Source organism: Corvus brachyrhynchos, unplaced genomic scaffold, assembly GCF_000691975.1.
Source record: "Corvus brachyrhynchos isolate BGI_N302 unplaced genomic scaffold, ASM69197v1 scaffold162, whole genome shotgun sequence".
NCBI lineage: Eukaryota > Metazoa > Chordata > Aves > Passeriformes > Corvidae > Corvus > Corvus brachyrhynchos.
Window position 1 is genome coordinate 4,218,500 of NW_008236696.1, and position 26,341 is coordinate 4,244,840.

General features: G+C 38.7%; 1 long non-coding RNA gene across 1 annotated transcript in view; it reads right to left on the reverse strand.

Annotated features, from left to right (window-relative positions):
* Positions 1–9,664: 9,664 nt before the first annotated feature.
* Positions 9,665–26,341, reverse strand: part of LOC108444868 — a 51,471-nt gene continuing 34,794 nt past the window's right edge. The window contains exons 2-3 of the long non-coding RNA XR_001859579.1: positions 11,515–11,662; positions 9,665–11,414 (exon numbers count right to left, since the gene is read on the reverse strand). This is a non-coding gene — a long non-coding RNA (uncharacterized LOC108444868). The remainder of the gene's footprint in view (positions 11,415–11,514; positions 11,663–26,341) is intronic.

The window sequence follows — 26,341 nt, forward strand, 5'->3', positions numbered from 1 at the left end:
CTGGCACCAAGGAAGTGATCAAGAGAGTAGGGGCAATGCATGGTTTTACTGGAGAGACCAATTTATTCTTTCTGGTACCTGAAGATGTTTCTTCTGAACAGAGCATTAAAAAAGGAATAGAAACTGAAGTTTACCTTGGCAATTGCTTTCTATGTGTTAGAAACAGATCCAAGACCAAAATCTACCAGGGAGGCACCATTGCTGTTGAAGGAAAGCCCATAGTTGTTAAATGTCTTTAAATATCACATCCTGTGGGATGCTCTGCAGCTTGTGTGCTGCACTATGTAAACTCTCCTGAATGCTTTTTGGCAGAATTTTGCTCCCGTGCAAACATTTTACAAACTGTGTCATGAAGCAGCTTGTTTTGCCTACAGCATCAAAGTCTTGGTGTCTCACAGCTTCCAGTGACTCATGCCTTTCTTTGCCGCTTGGTTGCCTCCCCGTAAGACAGAATAGCTGGTTAAAAAGTTTGCTGAGTGTATTGATGTCCTTTTGGTTGAAAGGATCATATTAGCAAACAGTAAGATGAGAAACCATGGATATGGATAAAAAGACAACATTAAGATAATACTAATTGCATTTAAATGGAGGAGATCAACTGAATAAAGAAAGAAGGAAAAAAAACAGTGACAAAGTTTGTTGGTTTGCCCTTAGTTTAACTCTTCTTGTAAAAACAATCTTTGCAAGAGAAGAGAGAGCAAATGAACATAGTATTCTTTTGATCGCTTTTAGATTGGCATTGATATGCTGTGATCCTTTTCTTCCCATGTAACATTAGAGGTAGAGGTCAACAATCTACCTCTTTTTAATTGAAGGACCATCAGCTTAATTTGGGAATGGAATTTTCCAATGAAAAACTTACCCTGGAGTCCATAAAAATAAATAATACAGCTAGCCTCAACAGTTCATGAACATTTTATCAAAACCTAGCTAGTTTTAGGAATGGTGTCACAGAGTGTATTCAAAAGATGTATTATGTATTATATAATGTTAATAATAATATTCACCATTATAATACTATATAATATCTGATATATTATAATGCAACAACATGTAATAATATAATTAACCATAATAATTATATGCTGAGATCTATATATTTATATAATATATATAAATATAAAGAGCAAGAAGGAAAAATGGGAATGCAGATTTAGGGAAAGTTCAATTCATTCTCTTCTTCAGCACTGTGTAGGTTCTATTCATGTAATTACTAGATCTCAGAATATTGCTTAGCTTTTCACTGAGAACGGGTCTCTTGACACATTCAATAAATTCAATTGCTCAAATGAAGGAAAGTAAAGAAGTAACATGTTGACCTTGACTCAACTGAAAATCTCGATGCTTTTCGATTTCAGCAGAAGCTGGATCCTCCTCATTAGATCTAACTTCTCTTGTGGATTCTTGGTGTGAGTCCAACTCTTTATTGTCTTATGTACAACAAAACATTCCAGTATAATGGAAATCCTGTGACAACAGCAGTTCTCAAACATTTTCAGGAAAACAACACACAAAACTAAACCATGAACCCCAAATTTGAGTGCAGACCTCCCTGTGTGTGTCATAAAATCTCATTTTAAGCCTAATTCAAATTTAAACAAAATCTTTTTTACTCATCCTGTCTTCAGTGGAATTCTTTGCTGATTCCCCCTTCAGCTCCAACACAGGATGAATCAACCAATCCTCACCCTGCAGGCACCCAGCAACCCCACCCTCTGACATCAGCGGCCCTGCAGCAGAAGAAGGGACTGAGATCCAAGGATTTGAAATAATGTTATTTGTGGCTTTTTTGTTCTTCCTCTTCTACAAATGACAATACAGAGGAATGTCTATTCTTAGTAAATGAAAAGCAAACACTAACATGTCAATTAGATGTTCCTGTAAAGTGTCCAGAGTATGTTAAAGTGTATTGCACACTTCCAAAGCTCATTACCATGTCAAGTGCCATATATGAAAAGGTCAGCACTGATCTTTTTTTTCTTCTACATATGAATCATAGACAAAAAATAAGCTTTAACATTTGTATTACTATTTTAATCTGCACCACTGTTTATGAGGGATCTCAAAATACTTGTAACCCTCAGAAAATATTCCAGCGTGGGCTGGTACTACGACCCGCTCATGTTACAAATGAGGCACAAAGATGGCACAGCTGAAATTTTCCAAAGTGACTGCTCTGGGGCAGAGAAAGGGCACCTCAATCTCTGAGCAGCCAGCCTGAGTGATGGAAGGCTCTGTTATCAGACATGCTCTCATGTACCAGTGAGAGGTACAAATGTTCTGCATCTCTGAAAAATAAACATGCTATTCAGATAGCCCAGGGTATGTACAGAAAGTAAGGAAAACCTGCAGAAAAGTGGAATTCTAACTGCATTATAGGACAACTGATGTGACAAAGCCAGGGGGATAGCTTTATTTTCCACACTCAGGATTTCACCAACAGATGAGTGCCCAGTTAGTTAATCAGGCTTCTGGAGCAATTCTGTGCAACTTCTTCCCCTGAAATAACTTTGGCAAAGTCAGACTCATATATAAGCTGTGGTCTCTGCCTCTGACTAACTCAGGAACATTCTTCAAAAGGCATTTTTGTGTCTTTATAATTGAATTGATTCTTAAGTTGTGCCACGGGTGTACACCTTATCAAAGAAGATCTGGCACTCCATTTGTACATAATGCCCTCTCGGAGGAGGTTTAACATGCAATGTTTGTTGTTTCTAGCAGGTCTCTCTGCAGAGAGAGAGGTCGCTACTCAGGGAGGCACTTTCCTCCTTGGAAACAAGAAAAGAAATCACCAGGAAGGAGGGGAAAATGCATCTGGGTAACAGGAGGGGATCTTGTCAATCTTCAAGCCACTAGAAAATGATCATGAAAGTCTTTTGTTAGAGAAGCCTATAATGGTACTATTGCTTGTCTATTGTGGCCACTAACAGCAAATAGCCTGTGAGGGCAGGGGAGATGTAGGATTAGACAAATTGTGAAGAGGGGCTCTGGATGCTTGAAAAGTACATTCCTGCCCATCAAGGTCAGAGGGGTCAAAACAGTGTCATCATTAATCCTCAATGAAAGTATTCCTGTAAACAAATTGACCTTTAAAAACATCTATGGCATATATGGAATAATGCTAATGATGTACTGTTGGATTTCTTCCACAAGTGGAAACAGAAAAGCGATTGTAACAGAAACAGAAAAGCAGAACGTAATTGTAAGAAACTTAAATTGAGCTGGAGACCATGTTGTACAGTACTTTTTCTACTGCTAGAAATTGCATTTAGCATGAAGAAAAAATTTTTTAGAAGGCTTATATAGTATCATAATTTTGATGCATTTTAAGAATCAGCCCAGTTGTTAAATACTTTCCAGAGGATTCATCCTTATCCACATGTATATTTGTGGGGATACTATTGGACTGAAGCTGTATGCATCCACTGCAGGATGGCAAAAAGGGTGGATTGGATCTTTCCTACTGGAAGAGGCACTGAGTACCAGCTTTCCCTTTCTAGCCTAACAATTTCACTTGTCCTTCTCAACTGTGCTCTTGAGCCGGGGTCCTTGCACAATCTGTCTTCTGTCTTCAGTACTTGGTGGGGCAATTGCTTAAGTAACTTAATCAGAGTTTGCTCGTTAATAAGGAAATTGCTCTTTCATAATACACTTGAAGTGCATGAAAAGAGCTTCAAGTAGACAATGATAGACATGGATGTTACACTGAATGGCAGCTGCTAAATATATGTGTGCTGATAAATGTCTGTGAAGCAACTTCATATGGCAAGACAAGTTAAACGTTTATTTTAAGCTTTAATTAAAAGTTACCTCACTAAAATTTTCAAAAGCATCAAAGTTACCAACCATTTTGAATTATTCTCCCTCTTTGTGCAGTCAGGGGCCTGTTTTCTCTGCCATCTTGAAGAATGCACATTATTAGTTCTCAGACTCACAGTACATAACAAGTGACCACAAATGAGAAAGCTGCCCTTGACAGTAGCTGTCTACTCTGCAAAGTAATATTGTTTCCAAACGCCTGAATAAAAGCACATTAACAGCAGGAGTCAACAGAGGTAGTTTTATGATTTTTATTTTTAAAGAAATTCTTTAAAGTGCCCCTGATACTTTTTTAGAATCTTTTTCAGTTGTATTTTTCTTGAACAATACTTATATCATCTTGATCTTTGCGGTCAAATCGTTGTCTCAGTTGCATGCTGTGCAGCTCTGAAAATTTGGAATGGGTTTAAAAGTCTGAAGGACTTACTTTAACTGCCAAGCTTAAACATAGAGAGACCCAGGCATTCCCTGGGCCCTCCAAAGCATACCTATTTCTGCTGGTTTCTGTTAATTTTTAGAGATACAAAATGGTGTCTACAAAAATGGGGATATTTTAGTTTGGGAAAGTCACCTAAAAGTTCTGTGGCCCTACTGTAAAAGGGAAACTGTGACACATCTTCTCTTTTTCTTCTCCTGTGTGCTTGAAATGAAGATCTTTCAGGCCAAGATCTTTCTTTTATCTGGGAACGGACAAGAGGGCTCCAGTATAACTCAATATATTGAAACAAAATTAGGATGATCCAAATCTATTAATTTTTAATCCTTTCACAGACAACTAAGCAAACAATGCAAAATGCAGCCCAAAGGGAGTATTACATGAACTTGGGCACTTACAGGGAGATTTCCGGATGCTAAATCAGTGAGTTAGTAACCAATTGCTTTTTCTGGGATATCTAAAATAAAGTTAAACAAAAAATCTTATTTCACTGTTTTAGGGTAAAATCCAAGTATTCTGAAAAACACTTTGGACTTGATTTTCATTTGGTTATTTTTTTAGGGCAGAATATTTAAAATCCACATCAACAAATCCTCAACTTTGTCCTAAAAAGACAGCATAATATATTTTGGTCAAAAAGTTTTTTATTGTTGAGCTGTAAGCACTCTACTGGCTGTGATAGTGATGAGTCATAGATAACAGGTTGCTGATATTTGATGTTCCTCAAGATCATATTTAGCTTTGAGAATGAATTTAAAGGTAGCAAAACCTGACTTCTGGAATTAGCAAAGCATTTTGAGCTGGGTAAGCTTGCGGTGGTCCTTGTTCTGGAGGTTCTCAAAAGACATTGCTTTGCTCAAAAGTAGTATTTGCTTTCTTTACAGTAAAAAGTAGAGCAAGGCAAGAAAGAAATGCAGTGTTGATTCTGTTATCCTTTAGTGCTGGTCAGCAGTTGCTGAGAAAGGAGTTGCTTTAGGGTATAGTATCCTCCAGATCTCGTCCTGTAATGGTCATTTGCCTCCCTTTGAGTCAATGATTTTAAACTCTTGAAAACCACATGCTTTTAAAGTAATTAAAACCCAAATCAAATAATGATGGACAGCAATTCATAAAGCACTAATGCAGAGCACCAAAAGTTATTTCCAGTTACTTTTGTAAGTTTTGGAGAGTTTGAAGCTGCATTTAGCTGCCAGGGGACCACCTTTGAAGGTGTCTGGAAGAAGTGAGTGAAGAGAGGATTAAAGACAGGGAACATTAAACTGAAGAGGTGGTTTCAGGAACTTCGTGTCAGGAAATGAAGCACTGGTGTCACTTCTAGTCAAAGCTACCAGAACACAGGAAACTTAAACAAAGGGGCTGCTCTTTTCAAGTAGGCCTGTGTATGCAAGGGGTTTTCACCTCAATACAAGTACATGTGCATAACTTGGTGACTTTATTTAAATGTCAGCTGCTGGAATGTCTCATCTCTCAATGTGGGCCTCACCTTAAAAGAGTCTAAGTCTTAATGGAAAAAATGGGGCACCCAGGATTAAAAAATTATTCTTCCTGGAGAAGATGGCTTGTAGTAATGTGCTGTCAGGGCACGAGGCAAGAGCTCAATTTACTGCCTGTGCTCCTCCACCAAAGCCCGGCAGACCAGGTGCAACACTGCAAACCTGTCCTGATTCCAGCTCTAAAGGTGACCTAAACCTGACCCTGCAGCTAAAGACTCATCCACCTAGCCTCACCTAAGTGCTCAGATGAAACAGTTTCCTTTCAATTCTTTGGTGTTATTAATTGTTGTTATTCCTTTAGATCTTGTGCAACAATAAAAGGGAGGCTTCAGTTCCTGGCTGCAGCAACCCCTCCCACAAATCAAAAGAATATGACTTTCATTTTGAAAAGAATGAATAAATATATCCTGAATAAGAGGGACAGAGATTCCAAACACCCTGAAGTCTTGGAAGAAACAATTGTTCTTTCTTTCATTTGATTCATCCTCAAAGGTTCCCTATATGTGTCTCACGGAGGCTGGGTGGGTTTTAGAACCAAGGCTTTGTCTCAGGTGAAGGTGTTGAGAGATGCCACAGGAACAATGAGACAGAAAGTATAACCAAGGGATTGGGATTTCAGCTTTCAGGAAGAGCTGGTGGTTTGGGAGATCTAACTCTGAGTTATCTTTATCTGACCTGATTTTCAGTGCATTGGATCCTCTGTACTTTCTGAAAATCAAATCCTGTGATGGGGTCTTGAGTCAGTTACCAGAAACCACCAAACAGGAAACTCTCCCTGGTGGGGAAGCGGCCCGTGTGCTGAGCAGCCAAACCCTTGTCTGCCACACTAACATACAGCCTATTTTAACTTCCCTCGAGGAAGAGGGAAAACAGCCCTTCTTGTTCACCTGAGCCCTCCTAGTGAAGGCATCCCTGCATATAGATGCCTGCACATTTCAACTCTCCCTGAACAGCCAGGTTTCAGCACCCTAGTCAGGGCAGGGAGCTCCCTACCCAGCCGTGCAACCTGAACAGGCCTTTTTGTCTCCTCTCCCCTTTGTCAGTGAATCCCCCAGGTACCTGATGCACTCCAGGGTTTCAGACCTGCAGAAACAGAGCTCAGCACTTTTGCTGTCAGCTTCCTAATGCAGTACTTTCTGCAAGGCAGACAGAAGATGCTGACAATTGTTTTGCCTTTGGTATTTTATTTTGGTTAAAAAAAATTAGTTAAGTGTAAGATGAGAAACTGGGGGTGAGGGTGGTGTGCCTTCATGAGGTGAAGGGCTTTATATCATCTAGAAAGACCTAATGGCCAGTTCTGCACCCTACTTTGTCATGCTGCAAATTCACAACAAAATTTTGCTACAGTCCCAGAAATGAGATAGGATTTAATTAAGCTCTGTGATAATTACCTTTGGGCTCTGTGTCAATTGGTCTATCTCCTCCCAAACTTGTCTGAATAATTAAGTTTGTTCATTTGGTAAAAACTTTTCTTTTGCTTTGCACTGTAGATGTTTCTGTCCTGGTTGGTAACTTATAGTTAACGAGAATTCTTTGGTAGCCAAAGTTCTTTGGTATCCAAAATACTGACCATGCAGTTGTATCTCTGATAGCATTTTTTTCCATGGGCTAGTCTTAGAGCATTAGCACAAAAGCTGATTCCTCTTCCCCAGCTTTTTGACTTCTACTTTTGAAGTACAAATCCCCCAGACTCTGGGAAGGAACGGGTTAATATTTTGTCCCCCCGAGCTACCACAGATGTCTGCCCTCATTGAGGATTACAAGGGAGCCCAGGTATGCAGCTCTCAGCTGGAGCAAATTGCTCCATCAGGAGGGCCTATAAAAGGAAGGAGGACCAAGTGGTGGGTCAGGCACCCAGGGCTATGGCGATTGCTTACTGTGAGGAGCTTACTTATTTATGTAATCCCCCTTTTTAGCCCAGCTATGTGAAATCTTTTTAATTTTCCACAGTGCCCTCTTTCTGTGCTTCCCCCACCCACCTAACCTGAATGGGCTTTTTCAGCATCCTTCAGTGCTCCTCTGACCCATCACACTTCTCAGACTCATTTTATCTCATCATTTTTGTTCTGTTTTACATGGTTTAAAATGTCCTATTATTTCCATATTGGCAGCTTTTAAGCTAAAAGACCTACCACACTTGTAAAGACTATGAGACACAATTTATTTTTTTCTCTGTGGCCCTTTGCATGTAAAAAAATTCCATTTCAAGGAAAGACAGTTAAAAATTGACCTACATTTCTGTTGAACTATGTTTCATGTAGCATAGTGCTCAACTTTATGGAAAGATAGGGCTTTGCAGGATGTCACAAATTAGTTTGAGAAGGAAAAGTGTAAAGAATATGCAGTCAAAAATATAACAGGCTCACCACTGTGTGTAGAATCCTTGTTCATTAGGTGAGATTACAATTAGGGGTAGATAACACTTTGAGAGACCTATTGTTCTTTAAGGTCTTTTCATTTCTATACAACATAATTACAACTATTATACACTGTTTCATCTTGATTCATAGAAAAGGCAAATATATTACATCAGTAAAAACTTTATGTTCATAATATTAAGATATGTTTCTGCTTAGGAAATTAACTATTTTACAGTGCTATCATAAATCACAAGATCTGATGGCTTAAAGAATGGGTCTAGCTACCAGGAATCTCAGTGTAGGTAATAACTCTGGATGTTTCTAGGTGTACAGTCTCTGTTGCGTCTTGAAAATATATTCTGGGCATGCTTATTTATTCTTCCCATTAATTCACAGGAATTGAGGCATATATCTTCAAATTTATCTAGCTTTGTCTTAGTGTAATTAATGAATAACTACTATAATGTTTCGGGCCAAAGCAATTCACTGCTCTGCTTGAGGTGAAAGTGGAAATCTGCAGCAGCTCTCCTGAATCTCAGTTTCCTCACTTGTCTCCACTGGATGTGCATGGCCTGTCTGTCCTTGTCTGCTGAGAAAGGGTTTAATAATGCTCTGCTCTTCACACAGGGGTCACAAGGCTTAGTCAGTGCTTGCAAACTATTTCGGTCGCAAAAATAAAGAAAATGTAGTTTATAAACACTGAGCACCATTGCTACTGACAGACTGAGGCACTGTGTTGTCTTTGTACTTCTGGAATAATTCAGTGAAAGATCCAGAAGTAAAACTTCATGAATTTTTTTTTTTTTTCCAGCTTGTAAAAGACAGAGGAGAACCCCTGCATGGAGGCATACATATATATTTTTTCATTTTCTTTGTGTTTGGCTTAGGGATATGTACAAGATACAACCTTGTGCAAATTTCATGGGAATTTATGTAGTTTAAGGACTTTAGTTCATTGTTGTTCGAGAAAGTTTTTCTTCAGATTTCTTTATTCTATTTCCTTTAATAACCCATTCATAAAAGAAGATGTGGCATTTTGTTCTGGCTCTGATTTGATTACAAAAAACATTTAACAGAATAGCAGCCAGCATGCACTAAATCCCTTTTTAAGTACTGTATTAAAGCTTTCTCTCCTTTCTGGGCATCTTTACACTCACTTTTCCAGCAGGATTTCATTTTCCATACAGTTATATTTAAATAGCAACAAAGGCCTGACCTCCTTGATGTTCAAGTTTGAAATTTGCCTTGAACCTAATAGGACTAAAACTACCTCTTTCATCTTTGGGAGTTTCCAGGTGGTTTAATGAGCCCAAGGAGCCTTCATTCCATACTGGAACCTCTTGAGGGACTTTGTAATGGAAATAACTAGTAAGCAGCACAGCAGTGGATTCCCATGAACTCCTGTGCACAGGCTGGCAAAGCTTAAGCTACTGATACTGGGGAATGGAAGGGATTTTTGCTCAGTAGCATGAGGTAATACCTGCAGAATATTCAGCTCAGCAGATCAGTGTCCCTTAGTGCAGATGTGGCTCAGGACAGACACAACGAGGCTGGACTTGGCACCCCTGTGTTTATTGTATCTCCTGTGTGCTGTTAATCAGCCAATTTGACTCTGCTGGCACTCAGAGCTATTGTTAGACCCCCCCAGATCCATCTTTTGCTGCTGCTCAGCAGTGCTGCTTGGTCCGACCTCCTGCACTGAGTCATCACTTCTGGAGGCTTTGCTTTTAGAGCAATTACAAGAGCAATTTTCTAGAGGAAAAGACTTATCAGTGAGTCACACAGAGCTCTCCTAGATCCATCATTGCTTCTTAATATGAAAATAATGGGTAAAAGGAAAAAAGCAGGAAAAAGAAAGTATTAAAGTGTGGGATGGGGATTTAAATGTATGGGAGGAGACTGGAGAAGATGTAAATTCTAACTAAGTTTATAGAAATATAATTCAGCACTCATTTATATTTTTGAAATGTTTGATAAAACAAGAAAATACATGTACCAGAGTTCTATAAAAGGCATCCATCTTTTTATGGATTATGAAAAATGTTAATGTTCTGATCCAGTTATTGAATTCCTGCTCTGCCTCCTATACAATCCTCATCATATACAACTCCTCCTCCTCCTCCTCCTCACTGGGCCTGCTATATATATAACTCTCTGCTTGGCTTAAGAGGTGACTATAAGCATTAAACAGTGTAGAGGTTTTTTACTATTAGTTAACTTTTCAGTCTTAGAGGAAAAAGATATAATGATATGTGGCTTGAAAATGGAAACTAAAGGCATTCCTAATAGAATCAATTATATTTTAAGGAGGATAATTAATCTGTGATACCTGGAGACTTTGTGGATTCTCTGCCATGGCAACTTTTTAAATCAAGCCTTGGTCTCTCTAATGTTGTAGCATGAATGACAGGAGTTACAGTGTGAGATTATTGGCTTCTGAGATAAAGGTGATCAGGCTGTCATGGACAGTTCTCTGCTCCACTTCTAGCTAAAAGGATTTACTTTTCTGTTTCCAGTTACAAAATTATACAGTTAGTTTATCTCCATCAGTCCCAGGGCTCAGTCCTCTCTGCAGACCTCTGGCTCCATATGTTCTTTTCCATACATGGAACAAATATGTGAGAAACAGTGTGCAAAAGTAGTTATGAAAATACTTAATCAGAAGGAAGGAGAGGAGTGTTGCTATTTGAATTTCAAGCAGAAAGACCAGGGAGAGGAATCAAACTCTGATTACAAGAACCTGGACTTGTCTAGATGAAGTATCTATCTACATAGGGAGCACGTTGACTGTGGAGAAACATATTGCACAGTGTATTAAGTTCAGGTCCAAGCTGACCTGACAATCAAATTCTAACAAGTAGACCTTTTGAAGAAAAATCTTTTGATGTAATATATTCACAATGTGTCAGGTTGGAATTGTCTCACCTCAGGCTCCATAAAATATGTTGCAGAAAGTCAAGTACCACCAATGGGAACTGGTAATTTATGGCTAAAACATTTGTTTTAAGGACTACATTTGTGTAGTATTGGTTTGTTGTCAAGTCTTGACTGTGGTTGTCCCCACTTCAGCAGTGTTTTGGGTACAGAGATTCTGCCACAAGACTGGCAGCATAAAGCCTTATGAGTTTGATGCACAAGGAAACTTCCCATCTCTTTCGCCTCCATTACCCTGCAGGTCCCACAGCACTGAAACAGTTAATCCTCAGCATGTTTTCACCAAACCTGACAGCATGGCTGGAAACTTTTCATTTTGCTCAATTCTTCCTTGTCCTTATCCCCAGTCCTTTCCATCACTCTTCTTATATCCTGAAAAAGAAATCAATCAAAATGTAGATTGAAATTCCAAGTAAAAGTCAGTGTTTCTTAAGGAAAGATAATGGCTGCTAGACAAAAGTACACCACTCACGTTCTGACAAAGGATTGTGTGGTACCCTGCATGTTCACTTGTTTCTCCTTAGTGCTGTTTATAGTGAGTTATTTCCTTTCTATTTTCAATGTGTTCCAGTCGGAAATTCCTCTCTCTGAGCATTTGCTATGATGAGAGTCATATAAATCTGGAAAAAGTCAAAGAAAAAAGATGATGTGCCAGAATGGGTAACTTAATCCCACCCAATGACAGAATAAGGTGCTTGTTTCTGTATCTGAGGATTTTATGAATGTGTGCCTTATTTTTTTTCTTTTCTTTTTATTTTTTCCTTTTTTTTTTTTTTTTTTTCCATACTTTGAGACACCACTACATTTACTTTTACATCATTTCTTCTCCCATCCATCAAAGCACCCATTAAAAAAAGTCCATTAGTATTTCTCAGCCCTTGTCAACTAGAACACGGAGGCTTCTGAATATGCTTCTGACTTCTTTCTTTATTAAATACCTACAGTTTTGCAGTCACAACCAATTTTTCATCTTTTCCTATTTCGGTTCTTTTCTTTTTTTTTTTTATTTCAGTCTTGTTTTGCTTGCAGCTTTTTCTTGCTCTTTAATTTGACTTGATTTTATTTTGGCTTGTCATATTCCGGTTAAAGTTAGAGTTTTGAAAGCAGGGAGATCTAAGGTAAAACCCTAGCTTTCCTGAAGACTGTTGATCCCATGAAGAAATGTACAAATATGTTCAACTGTATTTTAGTTGTAAATGAGATTTTTAAATGTTGCTCAATTAGAGCTGAAGTTCTCTACCCACGGTGTTGATTCAAAGGCCAGCCCATGGTAGTGTGGTCTTAGACTGAGGGGTTGGGACAATGGGACAATGCTCTCTGGGAAGGGGTGGAGACACCAGTTTTATTTCTAGGCTGTCACGAAGAATTCTCATTTTGAGGGTCGCTTTTGGGCACATATCCATCAAGGTCTGGAGGAGGATGGCTGATGCACTCCTTCCATACACACTTCTGACACATGTCAAAAAGTAATGGTTTCCTGTTACTGCTGACACAGCCCAGATTCAAACCACTGACCGAGAGGTGAAAGGCTCTGTATCCCATCAGCAATCTTCCTCTGTACATTTCTCCTATTGTTAATTTTTAGTATCCTTGAAAACTTACGCTGCAGAACCTCACTGGCACCAGTCAATCATAAAATAAGACAAGAAGTTTAAGTGCATCTATTTTGAGGGCTAGGCAGATTGTTTCAGTCTGATATTTCATCTCCATTCTCAGATATGCTGCTCTTCTTTTTGTTACTTGTTTACGGAAATGAATGATATATCATAGCCTTCAAGTTTTATTTTCTTCTCAAAGTTTTTTAGACATACTAAAGGACGCAATCCAAGAAACTAGAATGTAATTACAGATTTTACATCTTCTGTATGACCTGTCAGAAGTCTGCTATCTCTTATAAAGCCATTCCAGCATGGAATTACTGTCAGTTTGATAGAAGAAACACTTTCATAGGTTTCTTTGATTGACACATTTAAAATGACATCAGTTCCTAGTTTTAAAACCTATTGTTATTAAGTCTCTGTTGCTATTTATGTTAGAAATATGTGCATGTATGTCAAAACAATGCATCAACTTTGCTGATTGGCTGCACCTTGAATGTGTTGCCAAGGTAACAGAACAATTGTTTTTAATCTTTTCTAAATTGTCTTATTTGTTTGTTTCACATCCCAAGTTTCATATTTAATTCTCCAAATGCATAATTTGATGATTATTTTTAAAATATTTTTTAGACCACTTGTGCATTCTGCACATGAGATGTGCATGGGCACACACTTTCTATCAAGAGTAAAAAGAGTAAATAATTAAATGGCTTATTTGAGATAAATATCTATTACTGTGTTAGTGGGTACACAATCAGCTCTTCAGTGTGGTATATCTGGCATTTATTGGTTACTTCTGAGGCAGTACATAGTGATTTCATCTCCTTCACAATTTGATTATCTTAGATGGTGAGATCTTCATGTAGGACTTCTACGAATGCTGCTGTTGGCACTATGAAAATATGAGTAAATACCTTTTGAGGTACTTTCCTATTTTTACTTGGAAAAGTAACTCTTGACCCAACTGGAAGAACACTCATTATTTGTGTGAGAGTCTCTAGACCCCTAATATAGACTGGCTGATATTTTTGCCAGAAGCACTTCCTGCTCATATTTGAAGAGGAATTTTGATTTTTTTTTTTTGATTTTTTTTTTTTTTTTTTGGTATGTAACTCAGATAGGAATTATCCAAGTTTGTAATTTTTTCTTCTTTTTGGTTATGTAGCAAATCCCAAATAACTTCTCATACCTAGTGGGGTCAGGCTAAATCTGTGAGAAACTCAATAACTTCTTCTGTTCAAATGCATCCCAGTTAATTCCAGCCCAAATGGTGATGAGTACATTAAACTCTTGAGTTTTACCTGGAGTTAGGAGAGTTAGGCAGAGTCTTGCTTCTATGACATGTCAGTAAGAACCACCTTGGTGTGTCTTGGTCAGTGTATTTCAGTTGTGTATATCCATACAGACAGGTAAGCACACATTTTGGGTAAGATCATGGCTGTACTTACATACATTCACAGTGGAATTTTGAGACAAACCATGTCCTAAAGATAATGGTGGCTTTTCATCATCCTCCAAAATAACACCGGAAAGGCACATCCCTGACAATCAGTTCAGGCTTAGGTGAGTCTGAACAAGAAGTGGTTTTCCCACACACACTTTTCCAAAGTAATTATCATGCTATGAAAGTGTTAAGCAACAGACAGATTAAATTTTCAGCAAGCTTTTCAGGTAATTTTTTTCCCTGAAAATTCAGTCCTTCCTCTCAAATCTTGCCTAGTAAATTATTAAATAAAAAAGTTACATATATGAAGATTAGTAGCCAAAGATTTGCTGATGTTTTGTCAAGGAAATTGCAGTGTCCATTTCGGAGTAGGAGCAGTTATGTATCCAGGCATTATTTCAGTGAAATGGGAGATATGGTCTGTTACTTGATTACATTAAAGAGGTTTTGAGAGCAGTGTGTGTCTTATGCTTAAGGATGTATCATCATGCTTATTAGGACATATTCCAGCAAAGTTCACACATTCTTTTAAGTAAAAGAATGATCAGAGGGCTCTTACACCTCTAGGTGGTTTTTAATTGCTGGCAAAAGAAGATCAGAGAGATTTTACACCTGTGCAAAGTTCCATTGTCCTTTGCATGTTATACTGAATGTTCTGTAACTGTAACCTCAATAACTTGATAAATACTGCACACTGAATCTAAAAGAGCATATGTTACAAGAAATTTTATTACTAAAGTAAAGAAAACATATTGTTGATATAACTACAATGGAGAGATTTATGTTGGGAAAGATCAACAAGTACAAATATAGACTTGCCAGGTTCTACCTGAAGAATGAGAACAAACATTATATTTCAACAAATAGGAAGAAATGCACTTGGAACTCTCTTGGCTAATTCTTCAGGAATCAGTTTTCACAAGGATCATGATTTGTGTTCCCAACCCACTCTTTGATGTTATCTAACCATTGTATCAACTATTTCCCTGTTGTATCATTTTGAAATGGCTTCCAAGGGTTTGTATAAATGTAAATAGTTTGGCATTTTCTGAGTTCAAGTTACACCTAAAATACATAAAACATTAGCCTTGCTTTTAATGAATAAACTGCACTATAATAGCACTTTCAAAGAATTAGATTTTAAAAGTAGCTTGTGAAAATAATGAAATTTTCTAATAATGTGTTTTACAAATAGTATCACCTATCTGAACACTGTGGGGATGTTTGAAATTATGGCTGTGGGATGGAGCATTATTTCATGTTAATAAGGTTGTGTGCCCAGTGAACAGAGTAGTGAAACTTCATAACAAATTCTACATCCAGTGACAATGATGGTAATAATAATATCTTGAGTGGAATACAGGCTTAAATGGAAGGAACAGAACACATTCTTGGGGGAATTTTTGTCAGAGCAAGAAGTCATGACCCATGTCCTGTTAAGAAAAAAGCAAAAGAGGTGTCAGGGTAAAGAACATGACAAGATCTTCTAGAGTGATCTGAAGGATAATTCACAGTCTGAAAGAAAGTCTTAGATACTTTGACACCCACAGTATTTGATGCCAATGGGAAGGTGCTCTACCCACCTAAATCTGTGAAGTATTGGTGTGCTGTTAATCCTGGCCAAAAATCACAAAGTGGCTCAGGTAGAATATAACTCTATTCCCACATCAGTGAATGTAACGAGCATGGAAAATGATACAAACCTAGCCCTTTCATGTTATAATATTAATCTCAACTGGCACAACATGAGTCCACTTTTACAACAAAGATTGGACAGTGAAAGGGAAGGGAACACATGTCAACTATTCTCACAACAAATCTAAATAATCTAATCTAGTGTGTGGTCCTTCTCAGAAGTTTGTCCAAGTCTGGTTACAAAATTACAGGACTGGTTTTTTGAGTTTTCTTATTGTAACAAGGAAAGATTCAGTATGCTTTCTATCTAAGAAAAAGCTCAAGTCTCAGTTGTTATTAACCACTTTAGTCAGAAGCACACACAACATTTTTGGATACCAGAAACTCTTCAACTGAAAAAAGTCACTGCTATACTTGAGTGGTGTGATTTTTTTTCTCATCCTTTAAATGTACCAAGCACCAATCTTTAGCATACTGTAGGTTGGAAGAAGCACTTCTGAACACTCTTTTTGAGTACATGTTCTGTACTTTAAAAAGAAGTCTTTTCCACCCCCTTGCTGTCTGGCTCTTTCCACTGAATACAATATTCATGAGAGACCAGATCAAAAGCCTTGGAGAGCAACGCTGTCTCCACACACAGCAGCTGCTTCACGGGTCCCCCATCCACCTTCCCTGGGGTTGTGCCTCAAACCTGTTCCAGAGACACAACTTTAGGGAGTGCAAGAGCAACAGAGGTATCACATCCGTCTGATTCCCTGTGTCTCTCCTGGTGCTACCCATTTGTAACTACTGTGAATCTGTGTTTAGAGCTACAATCTCCCACAGACTCTCCCTGGACTATGAGCCCTTTGAGACATGTCAGAGGCCACAGTATGTCAGCCATACAGTGCTGCCTCTTTAGCATGGGTGCATTGCACTTAAACTGCTCTCTAGAACTGCTTTCAGCTCTTGTAAAATTGCAGAGTCACTCGCTCTTGTGACTTTCTGGCATCACATCTTGCTGAGGAGGTACTTTGTGACTTGCTGGCTCAGCACACCTGCACAGGCTGTGTCACCCCTGCTGCCTCGTTGTGTGGTGACACCGTGGCTCCCTGAGTCAATGCTTCATGATCTGCAGCTCACTCAGGTGCCACTTGCAGGATCCTGACTCCTCAACTTGCCGAGCGATGTCTTTGTGACACATCCACCCCCCTGCCCCTGCAGCATGTGGCTGCTCTCAGTGGCCAGTGGGAGAGACTTGTCTCTCCTCAGCAGGATTTTAAGGCTTTATTGAGAAACCTGGGAGGTATTTTAAGATTGATTCCAAAGTGCAGAGGACAGAAAGTGCAAGGCCAAGGGCCTGTCTTCGACTAAGTACAATAGACTGACGTTTTTTAACATGGTATTTTTTTGTTTGTTACTTGCCCTGCCTGTGGGCTCTCACTGTCCTGCTACATTTCGTTTCTACTGCTCCTTGTACGGATTGTTTCTGAGAGTTTTCTGCCGAGCCACTAAAATCCAATATTGCACTGCAAACTGACCTTGCAAAGTCTCTTCTGCCTATGGTACCACAGCCACAATGGGCTGGAGCCAGGCTGGGTTCTTCCCACAGCTGGGACTCATCTTGCCATGTTTTCTTATGCCACAGAGCAGCTATTCCCTCACCTCTGTCACTGGATATTGCTGAAGCAATCAGGCTGTTAGCCACCTACAGGAAACATGCCCATCTTTTGCATGAGGTGCAATGCCCTAGCAGGCAGCAGAAAGCTGTGGGAGCTGCTTGAAATCTGGTACAAAAACATAAGATCCTGTAGGACACATCCTGTGGTCTTTTCAGGGGGATAAATGCCTTTTTGTATGGATGAACTCAGTGTCACTATGAAGCAAAATGTCTTGCCTTTCATAGAGTACAGATGTCACTGTTCTCTACCCACTCCTCAAGACAGTGATCCGCAAAAAAATCAGCAGCTCTGAGCAGTCCAGCCTGGCCATGCTAAACCAAAATTCACTGTCTGTATTCTAGCCACACAAAGGTTAAAGATTCCCTCATGCTAGCATGCTGAAAAGGAAGGTGAAGTAGCAAAGCACCAGGATGGCTTTTGTGGTTTATAATATATCAATTTGTACAGTAAATAGAGTCTGTGTTTAATGCTCCCCTGCAGCGATGACTATTAATAATAAAAGGCCCTGAAAGGAACTGAACTTTCATGATAAAATATTTCTGACAGCTCACTCCTCAACACAACAACTGTTGTCCCCAGAGACTCATTCAACATTCATTTGAATCATGGAGAAAGAAGACCAGCTTGGAAGATGTTTTTCGGGAGTGCAGAGGGGGACTTTGATCCTAGCTCAGATAACAGCTGCTCTACCTGAGCGGATTTTCGGGTAGATGTATCCTTCAGCCCAGGTAAGCCTCGAGGGAGGTGTCTGGTTGACCTCAAAGCTCAGGGAAGGCACCTGATACCTGAGGGAGGGTCTTTGAATGGGCAAGAGGACCTGGCAGCGCATTTTATCATTGTGTCAGTCTCGCGTTTCTGGCGAGAGCCAGCGCACACAGGAAGGGAACTCCTGAAGGGATTCAAGTCGCACCTTGAATTTTTTTTCCCACTGTAAAATAAAAAGGAGGCAAAAAGCCAAAATACTTTGATTAGATTTTGTCTGTACTATTGTGTTTTCTCACTGCCCTTGGAGAGTACAAAGCACTTCATTTGAAATCCATGACCCTGATTTCCCAAGCTGGAGCAAAAAGCAAATACCTGATACTTGATAAACTTCTCAGAGGAAAATGAAACAGTTCATATAGTGCCTATAAGAACAACAGTGATGGGAATTACGCACATCCCTACAGTAAACAGACAATGCTAGTTGCTGCAAAGTGTGTCAAATTCTTTGGTACTTAGGCAGAAAAAAATCCAACTGAAAATAATTTTAGCTTTGGGTAGGATAGGATAAAGATTACTGTATGTTCTTTTTATTCTCTCAACAGCATCTATGCTGGTTCCTGTAAATTAATGTGAAAAATATTTGGGATTTCTTGACTGTAGAAGTGACAACGCACTGATTTTCCAAAACTGATTTCATTTTAATAATTCTTTTTCTTTTCCCATGCCTGTCTTTGTGACACTGAGGTAAACCCAGAATAACCCAGATAGAAATTGCACAAATTAACTTTTAAATATTTTACTGCAGGGCCATTTGGAAACAGCCTCCTCAAAAACTGTTCCTTTGTTTATGAATATTCTGTTCATTCATTTTCTCACTCAGGACAAATTATCATTCCCTCTTAACCCAAAGTGGGAAAGGCTTTAAGATATCCCTGGATTTGGAATCTCAAATTATGCCCTTGATATCATGACTTTTGAAAGTAAAACTTCTTTCAGAAATAAAGACACTTGCTGAAGCAAGTATCTTGTAAGACAGGAGATCATCTCCTTGTATTGAATGTCTTCCAAACAATCAATACAAGATTTTCAAAAGTAATGAGAAAACTGCTGATCACAGGCTCTTTGAGCATAATTGAAAGGCTAAAAACGGTGGAAACATTGTGAGAAAACAAATGGAACAAATGTTTAAAAGCAATCTGGATCTTTCCCTCAGCCACAGTCAGTACAGACAGGAATAGTCAAAAAGTTGCACCCAAAATTACCAGTGAGCCTTCAGTCTAAGAGCAGCTGGTTTGTGGCATCCAGGGCAAGGACCTTGTACAGCCCCTTTCTGCTGGAGCATGGCAGCTCTCCGTGCTATTAGGAACAGAGGCAGGGAGGAATTATTTTAACTGTAGAGTTCACAAGATAAAGATAGTGAAGTATGGAACATGGATGGGAGCACTGCACAGGGGTGGGTTTTGGTATTTCTGAACAAAAACCTGCTTGTGAAGAGAACAGACATGCACAAAGTCCAGCCCTGCAGCCAATTTTCAGTGTCTTTTCCTGCATAAAGACTAGGGACAAGCCAGCTGCAGTGCACACACATGGAGGCATCCTCTGGCTTCCTGCAGGACTGAGATGTGGCAGAGAGGCATCAAGGTAAAAGAACCCTGCTTTGGAAAGTTTTAGCTTCTGAAAGAGGCTTTGAAGATGTTTGAGGAGGAAGGATTTCTGTGGTGCTTTTGTACATAGTTTACACAGCCAACCTTTCAAACTGCTAACAGAGTCCAGAGCCTAGAAACATTCACAGTTGCTTCAAAGTTAAGGGCTTTGTCCTGTTAAGTCATTACATTATCTGAGTATAAACCAAAGAGTTTTCAGCTCTGAATAATTTAGGTGAAAGAGTTAGCCCTAGGCCAGGTGCTCTACTTAGGGAGATGGTGAAATAAATTATTCAGAAAGGGAGACAGTAAAACAGATGGAAAAGGCCGCCAAAACAAGACACCCAGAGGGCAGCTGTTTTGCAGGTCCCCTGTGAAGCCTCCCCCTCACTTACTAGGAGGGCTGTGGTAATGAGTCAAGCAGTGGTGTTGAAACTGAACTTTGCCTTGTTAATTCATGTGGTGGTCACAGGGAATGCAGGTACTGATACCTAGAAGCAATCACCACTGTGTCCAAGCCTGTGCAAACCCATGCTTTAACATTAGAGAGTACATTTGCAAAGGACTAAGGACAGAGGTTCCTAAATTATTTGATTTTGAAAATGATCCTCAGTGGGGAGGGGAAAAATACACTCCTCAAAATATTTACTCAATTTAAACAATCTTTCAAACACATAGAATCATAGAATCATAGAATGGCCTGGGTTAGAAAGGGCCTTAAAGCTCATCCAGTTTCATTCTCCTGCCATGGGCAGGGACACCTTCCACTGGACCATGTTGTTCAGAGCTCCATCCAAACTGACCTTGAACACTTTCATGGATGGGGCATCCACACCTTCTCTGGGCAGCTTTTTCCAGTTGCATTTTGTCTTCCCACTCATATCTAGATTTCAAATTTTGATTTAATTTGTGCAATTTGGAGTACATTTTTCAAGGCAATTTGGGATTCTTACTACTTCTGTTTATGGTCATATGTGTCAATTTTTATACAACCCATCATTTCAACTATGATAAATAAAGCCCTTTGATATTAAAAGTACTCAAATAGTCCAGGAACTTATGCCAAAGCAATGAAAAGTTCTAAATTATCTTGCCATTTTTACTGACAAGTGAATATTTTACTAGCTTTTACTGTCAGTCAATGTTTGATTCTTTTGCTAATGACAATCACTAACTTTACTGATGGTTGGCAATGTAAGACAAGTGTCATGAATGTATACAAAATCTGACACCATTTTTTTTAGGGAGACTAAATAAAATCACTTCAGTGCTGATTTTCATTCCCATAATACAGCACCTACTCATACAAATAATTGTCCTGGTTATGAGGGAATAAATTGCCTGTGCAAATGGCAAATTAGATGTACAATTGTCCAGCAAGATGTTTTTGTGAATAGGAGCTTGGTACTTTGCCCAAGTCTGTCTTACTAGGGTTGAGCTTTTACCACGAAGAGAATCCCAATCCCTCTCTCTTCTGCTTCCCTGCCCCAGGAGCGAGTGGTGAAGGGTACAAGAGAGGAAATAAGGCAACTATCAAGAGAAGGAAAGCAAAAGGAGGCACCTGAGCAAGGACAAGAGGGAAACAGATGAAAGATTTGACTAAAGGAAAGCACTGTGAGGAAAGAATACTGGTGTGGCAAACACTGAGACATCCTCCTTTAATTTCATCAGCCTAGATGCTGGTACCCTCCTGAAAAATGGCACCAAAGTTACCACATCCTCACTGTCTTCCTGGAGAATCTGATTCACTGCAGGACCTTGAAAATTTCATTTCATCCCTATTTTCTGTATCTTTTCTTTTCTTTGTTGAGTTACCCAGTGACTGAGCCCTGTGGGGCAGAAACTCTACCTTGGCATTTTCTGTTTGTGATGTTCAGCATAATAAATCCTCAGTGTTACTGGGGCTGGGTGTAAGTGTAGCACAGATAATACAGCTACCAACATAACCCCTGCAGAAAGCACACTTGGACATAGACCTGGATAGCAGCACATTCCCTATGGTCTTTAGACTGCATTTCCATTGAGGAAAGTTTTAATGAAGAAAACACATTCATGTTGTTGTTATTATCATGGCTATCATGGTAATAATTTCTTAGTTAAGGAGCTATCTAAATCTACTAGAGACCTTTGAAATGCAAACAGCTTTTTTCAGGTATAGTTTGTTGAAGTCATGCATTTATGATGTCATGATAAATTGTGTGAAACTTAATAAGACACAAGATTGTGGCTTCACTAAAATTCCAGGCAGAACTGTTACAAAAGTGAAATCTCTTGTTTAATCTTAAATGTCAGTAAAGGTAGCACAGAAGGGCTCAAACTTAACCTTTTTAAAAAGGTAATCTTTTTCCTTTTCAACTTTGCTCCAATGTAAGAGTTCTTCTCATATAACACTTTATGTAATTGTTTTCCAAAATAAGTGTAAGATGACCTTCTTTGGCATCCTCAGGAAGTTCCTTTTGCTGTTTTATAGGAGTTTCAAGAAAGTGTTAGATATTCTTGCTGTCTACAGGCTCCTCTGAGCTGACATTCTGCTTGTAGTTATCTGAGATATTATGTAAGACCAAGAATTTCACTTATTTTCTAGCTAGAGAAGTGAGTATGTGAGCTAAGGATGACACTTGGTCAATAAATCCTTTCACTTCCTTTGTGCTTCCTTTGATCTCCGAGGAGGATTTTGCCATCCTCTTCAAAGAAAACAATATCCGCTGATGTCCATCTTTTCTGATTCCCTCTTGATATCTTTCCTTCTTTGTGACCATCATTGTGGCTTCCTGACTTCTTTCATTTGGTAGCTAACTCAGAGATACTTGAAGTATTTACTCTTCTTTCATGTCTCTGTTTTCTTGGCCCTCTTCTCATCTTACCACCATTTTAATTAGCCTTATTTTCTGTCTCTTCCTCCTAAAAATGCAGACATTTGTCTCTTCTGTTTGTTTTTTACCATTGTTTGTAGTCATCTCTTCACTTGATACTCTTTTCCTAAGTGATATTTTTTACTAACTTAATGATTATCTCTAATTTGCATGTCTGTCTGTTTGTAATCTGGCTATCTGTATATTCCCTATGGCACTTTTTCTTCTGGATGAATGTTTGTTACACAGCAAGGGTAGCCTGTAAATACTACTTAGAAAATCTTTTCAAATCATGTAATCACCTTGCAGTTCTATTTTGAATTCCCATCTTAAAGGAAAAAAACATATCTATATAACTGCATTAGCAATGTGAGGTAAATCACCCAGTAACTCAAGAAGGGATTGTGATTTCACCTCATTAAAAGGTTTTCCTCTTTTCTTACCAGGTTTTAAAATCAGTCAATGAGAAAGATCACAACGGTCGTCTGCCCAGCCCTGGGGCAGTGTGAGACAAAACAAGAAAGATATTCTCTTAGCAATTGCTTCCCATGTCAATGCACATAAAGGAGTTTTCATTTAGTTTGCTGGAAAACAGCATCTTCTGCCTAGAGGAAACTAATGCAGGTAACAACTCTGGATTGGCACAGAGTGTGGAAGGAATGGGATGTACCAGGAAACAATCACCTACTTATCAATGAAGTAGAAAAACTCTAAACTTATTTTCTTCTATTTTGAATTTATATCTCAAAATATGACAATATTTGTTAAAGCAAATATTAAAAATAATTTTAAAATTATGTTAAGACTAAACTAATTTGGGTGAGATATGTGAACAATTCAATGGCTTAGCAGGCAGAGGATTTAATAAGTGATACTGTACACACAACAGAGAAAATAATTTGGTTCTTATTTGGCTCACTTCATTATAAATAGTGCCCTGATGAAATAGAAAACAATATTTTTTAACTAAAATTAATCTAAAGGTTCTATTTAAATTAATATTCATTAAAAGTTCTATTAAAATTAATAAAATTCAGAAAATGGCAGTATTACTGATGTGATTGAAAAGGCTGGTGTATGTTGTTTTCCACTCAGTGCATCATTAAAGAGGAGGCAAACTGTTATGTTCAGCTGAGCTGAACTGAAAATAATAATGGAACTGAGAAAGACATACTTGAAAATTTGAAAAATCTGACCAGTATCAGCAGTGTTTCTCTGGAAAAGCAGGTAATTTCAGGAATTACTCACTGCAGGGTGTAGATATCACCTACTTTCAGGGATATAAATTGACCTTTCTGGATGGTTTCATGTAGATAAGCTCCAAACTGTAGTGAAACTATCTTCAGTGCCTTTTACAATTTTTACAGTAATATTTGTTGTGCAAATGTGGCTTGTACATAACCTTGGGGCTTGATCAATTATTCTAAGATGTTTTCAAGAGCTTGAAATTATTATACTTCAGCTATAAAAGGGAAACTCTTTATCATGGGATGCATGGCTTGATGAATTTTTTAATGTGCCTGGAAATTAAGAGAGGCTGATTTTTATAAGTCATTACAGTAGAATATTTTTTGACTCTGCTCCATTAAAGTGGGTGAGATTCATACAGCTGAGATCAGGTTCAGGCTGACAAGACTGGGGTATTTCACTTGCAAACTATACAGTGAATTTTTAATAATGAATATAATCAACATTATTAGCAACCACTTAATGATTCAGATGCAGGTTTACCCCAGTGCACTTGCTTATTATATGTGCCCACTGAACAGCATTGAACTTCATCTTAAAAGAGTATTTTATATGCACTTTATATACAAGAGGAGAAATTACTGAAAGTCTGAACTTGCATTTTGAAATGTGAACTGAATAATGTTTTATGGGAAGGGTACTATTCTTTGAAACCTTTTCTCTTTTCTTTTCTCCCTTTTTTTCTCCAGAAAAGAAAACACACTAGAAGTTGCATTTGTTAATAGCTTTCTCTTACCCATTGTGAAATATTTCAAATTTGGTAAGTAGGGAAGGGAATTAAAATAAATTGCTTTTACAAGAGGGTATAATTTTTTAAAACTTTTTAAAATCCTTTTTTAATCATTTTTAATATGGACATGTTTATTTTGGCTAACTCCATTGATTATGGCCTATATCTTTCTCAAAGCTTCTTTGGGTGGATGAAAAGCTTTGTACTATGCAAATACAAGCTGTGATTATCAGTTATCTAATGTTCCTGTTGGTTATTCGCTAATATGTTCTAATATGATTGGTATGAAATATGTGGTTTCTACTGTGGCTATCAAAAATTTCAGTCTCTGCTGTCAGTAGTGGACAAGATTTGGAAAGTAAACTCCAGTGGGCAGGTGAAATGCCACAAGTTTTGAAAGAGTTTCTCTGCAATAAATTATCAAATATAAAATTCTGCCCCACATAAATCAATGGATAAAATTCCTTTAACTTCTATGATCAGGATTTTGGCCTGAAACATATGGACTTAAGTAGGAACTGAGATCTTTAAAAACATGGCCTCTGTTTTAAGTAGGTCTGTGTCAGGGTTAAGGTGGGAGGGGCAGCAGGCAAGTTACTGAATGAGCTTCAGGACTGAAATGATGGATTTCCAGAGCACCTTGGGGTGAACATCCTGTTTCGTCCAAGCAGGGCACTCCAGGACTTACAGTGGCATTTTCCTGCTACCCTGTCTTGTGGCTCTTGACTAGAACTAATGTGTGGGACATGTGTTAGTGTTGAGATGAGGTTTTTGCAGGCAGGCAGGCAGGCCCTGCCAGCAGGTCACAGACAAGGTACACAACTGCTTGCATCTTGTTCAACATCCACACCCCTTGAGTCTGCACCTCTTCTTTTTCAGCTGTGACTCTCCTCTCCTTCTTGCTCTTCATATTCTAGGTTGCAATTAACACTTTGGAACTCAAGATTAGCACATTCAAGCCACATACAAAAGAGTGAGATGGTGACTGAAATGATGGAGAGAGGTATTTACAATATGGAGCAGCAGGGTTGTGTAATAGTGTATAATTCCTGTGTGGTCTGCTGAGAAGTGCCAATCTGTGCAATCTGTTATGGCAAAAAGCCAGAAAAGGGGCCATATAAACTGGCATCAAGTGAAGACATGGTACTACTGCCTTAGAGTTTGTAGCCCATGACATGTAGTGGGGAAGGAAGAAATCATAGGGGTTTAGTGCCTCTTTCTATGCAAAGCCTGACAAATCAAATTCTGACTGGCCTGTTGCAAAACAAAATGTTTGCATTTCCTCAAGCCTTAAGGATGGAACAGTTAAATCAACATAGAGATAAATTTTGTCTGGGGAATCTATGGAAGAGCAAAGATAGGGAGATGGTGAAGGAAGGAAGAGACCACAGAGGCTCACTTGAATGGATCTATGCAATGTTCTCTTAAGACATGGCCATCTCCCTCCTCCAGTGCCCCCCACTTCTCAAGAATGCATGTCTGGGGTGCAGGAAGTCCACTGGCAGACAGTCCAGACATACATGAGGTGTGCAGAGAACCAGCTTGGTCTGTTGCCACATGAGATTTGAAATGGGATTGGTGGTGTCTGTTTTCAAGATGCCTTCTTATTCCCAAGAGATTTCCTTATGGATATTGTCAGGGAGCTTACAAAAGTGGCCTTTTTCTCACACGAGAGTTTGAAAAGCAGAAGGCTCACGATTTTCAAATCATGCAACATGGTTTGATATCGCTCATGGAGTAAGGCACAAGTCAGTGGGGGGAGAAAACACATATGATAAGTGAA